This window comes from Arachis duranensis, chromosome 3 (assembly GCF_000817695.3).
Source record: "Arachis duranensis cultivar V14167 chromosome 3, aradu.V14167.gnm2.J7QH, whole genome shotgun sequence".
NCBI classification, from domain to species: domain Eukaryota; kingdom Viridiplantae; phylum Streptophyta; class Magnoliopsida; order Fabales; family Fabaceae; genus Arachis; species Arachis duranensis.
The window spans coordinates 28,808,955-28,812,024 of record NC_029774.3 but is presented as its reverse complement, the minus strand read 5'-3'; the positions used below and the strand labels follow the sequence as shown (position 1 = coordinate 28,812,024).

The following is a 3,070-nucleotide window of genomic DNA, read 5'->3' as shown; positions in this document are numbered from 1 at the left end:
CCGAGCCCGCTGAGCAGGAGCCCATCGCCGCCGTTCGCGCCTCTATCGCCGTCCGAGAAGCTTCCATGTCCGTTGCCGTCGAGCTCATTAGTGAGAGAAAGAGAGTTGCAGGTGAGAGGAAAAAGTGTTGCGCCGCTGTTCCTTACTGTTCAGCCACCGCCACGCCTTGTCGTCACCGAAGTTGCCACCGCCGCTTCTCACCGCCGAGGGGAAGCCTTGTCTACGTTGCTGCCTCAGTCGCCGGTGAGTTGTGCACCACCACCAGAATCGAAGACAGCGCCAGCCTTGTTCTGATTTCAATTCTCCTATTCTTGAAACTGTAACGCTTTAAACCTTGCTCTGTTTTTATCTTTTTCCTCTGTTCCTTCCTGGCTTAATTATAGAATTATGGATTACTGTTTTATTCGTTGCTGGTTTACCGTTCAAAAAAAGGCGTAACTGATGCTGAGATCGTTGTTGTTCTTGTTCCGAGAGAACTGATGTCACCGTTGTTGCTGTTGGTTCTGAATCCTGTTACATTGATTCTGGTTTGCCCTTCTCCTTAGTTCTGACCTATTTAGCACGTTCTATTTTGTCACTTTTAATTGCCATGTTCTTGTTTTAATTCAATTCCGGTCTTTGAATTGTTTTGAATCTTCCAGAGCTATGTTTGCTTTTGATTCTTATCCAATTCGAATCCTTGTCTTGCTGCAACCATCGTCACTGCCATAAGAGATTGACAATGCTGTTGCTTCGGTTGCGTGTTTACTGCTGCCATAAAAATTAAAAGAGAAGGGAGTTACCACGTTTAGTCTATGTGAATTCAACTAATCGAGGTAGGGGTTTTCTTAAAATTCATTTTATCTTACAGTGTTGTTATAAATAGATGTTAATGTAAGAAACATATGTCTGTGATTATGATTGTCTGCTGGACTGTATGACTGATTTGCTTGATTGCCTGAGTAGTTTGTGATTGCTGAAAAGAGATTAGTCTGAAAGATTATTTAGTAGATTGTTATGAAAAATGGTTTTCTTGGTTTTGAAGCTATTCTTATAATATAAACGAATCGGCTTTGGAAATAATTTGGAACACGAAACTGAATTAATTTGAAAACGGTTTAATTTTGAGTTAGTCTGATTTTGTAAATGATTTTGTAAATGGTATGGTATTTGAGCTAGTTTGATTGTTAAAAAAAAGATTTATTATTGTCACTGATTCATCTTGAAAACAGTTTGACATTAGGACTGATTGAATTTTGGAAGTGAATGAGATTTGGAAAAAGTTTGTGAAATGTTTGGATGGGACCCGAAAAGGGTGGCAGAATCCGAGTTTTAGAGGAGATGCTGCCGAAATTTTGTAAAATCAAAGGTTTCATTGGAAGTAGTTATTTTAAAAGGTTTTAAGTGTTATATGATTTAAAATTACCTCATTTATCAAAGGAAGAGTTATGTTTTGGATTGGGAATTGTTAGTGAATGAAATGAAAAGGATGATGGAGAATTTTCTTGGAAATATAGTTTTTGAATGAATTTGGAAATGAGATTTGGATTGATGAATGATGATGTTGAGAATGATGAGAATGTTGAGATATGGATTGAGAATGTTGAAATATGATCTTTGAATTATTCATTTGGCTTATGAATTTGAATTATCTGAGATACGAGGTTTCCTGGATAAAGTACCATGGCTTGCCACCACGTGTACCAGGTTGAAAACTCGATACTCTGTTGACCCTACGACGTAAGTGTGACCGGGCACTATATAAATTCCCAAGAATGTTACCCCATTGAGCAATATTGATTATTTGAGAAAAAGCTATGTATAGACTCTTGGGGATGCACGTCGGGGGACAGTCTAAGGACAATTCAGACTTGTCGGGTTGGCTGGATAACCGACAGATGAGCCTCATCAGCCATAGGACAGGCATGCATCATATGCATCTGTATGTTTTGCTTGGGTTTGAACTTGTTTTGGTTTGCCTAATTGCTAAACTGTTCTTAACTGCTACTTGAACTATTTGCTGTAACTGCTGCCTACTTGTGCTTTCCTTATCTGTCTTGCCTGTGTTTGTCTTGGTGTGCTACATCTGAGAATGAACTTTGATGCTGAATTAATGATTGTGTTATTTGATTGCGTGGTTGGTTTTTGATTGAGATTTTCTTATAAGAAAGGAAAGGTTTCGAATTTCGGAAAGACCAAATATGGTTTCTTTGAAAAGGTTGTGAACGATTACCTATTGGTTTTTAAAGGATTCATAAGGCAATGATAATCACTGAGCTTGAAAATAGTTTGCTTATTAAATATCTTTTATGACAACTTTGAAACTCTATGGTGAGACCGTGTGGTTAGGTTCTCACCCCCTATAGCTTTACCTTTTCAGGAACCGGATGAAGAAGCATTAAGAAGAATTGTACTGCGTTTGGTTTATATGTTGTTATATTAATTAGTTTATTTTCTTTCCTCGTCTTTGTTATTACAAATTTGTAAGAGGGATAGGAATTGTATGTTTTATTTGTATATACTATTATGAGTTAGTATATAAAGAGTCTTGTATATGAATCTATGCTTGCTTGTATTTTTCTTAAGATTAGGTTTTAATTTCCAGTTTTCAAAGAAATCAACGATACAGTGTCGAGTCACAGGCTCCTATTTTAGTATTTAGTATGTAAAGTAGTTGTAATACTTCTTGCTATCAGAATAGCGCAGCCAGAAGCGTGACTTTTGATAGTGAGGGTGTTACAGCTTCTATGATATCTTCTTCTTCTGAATCATCGAATAAACACTCATCGATCCAATTATCTATGAGTATGTTATTGATGAGCGGATATTTTATACGCTTTTTGGGGGTATTTTCATGTAGATTTTAGTATGTTTTAATTAGTTTTTAGGAGAATCTTATTAGTTTTTAGGCAAAAATCATATTTCTGGACTTTACTATGAGTGTGTGTATTTTTCTGTGATTTCAGGTATTTTCTGGCTGAAATTGAGGGAGTTGAGCAAAAATCTGACTTAGGCTGAAAAAGGACTGCTGATGCTGTTGGATCCTGACCTCCCTGCACTCGGAATGGATTTTCTGGAGCTACAGGAGTCC

At 37.2% G+C, this 3,070-nt stretch overlaps 1 long non-coding RNA gene across 3 annotated transcripts; it reads left to right on the top strand.

Moving 5' to 3' along the window:
- The first annotated feature begins 409 nt into the window (after positions 1 to 409).
- LOC107478400 (uncharacterized) lies at positions 410 to 2,774 on the top strand. 3 transcript variants are annotated; one of them, XR_008007328.1, is made up of 3 exons: positions 410 to 527; positions 642 to 815; positions 2,360 to 2,774. It is a non-coding gene; the product is annotated as an uncharacterized LOC107478400 (long non-coding RNA). The 3 variants fall into 3 exon arrangements; XR_008007330.1 differs by having other exon boundaries at positions 2,346 to 2,774; XR_008007329.1 differs by lacking the exon at positions 2,360 to 2,774 and adding an exon at positions 1,687 to 1,760.
- Positions 2,775 to 3,070: the final 296 nt, after the last annotated feature.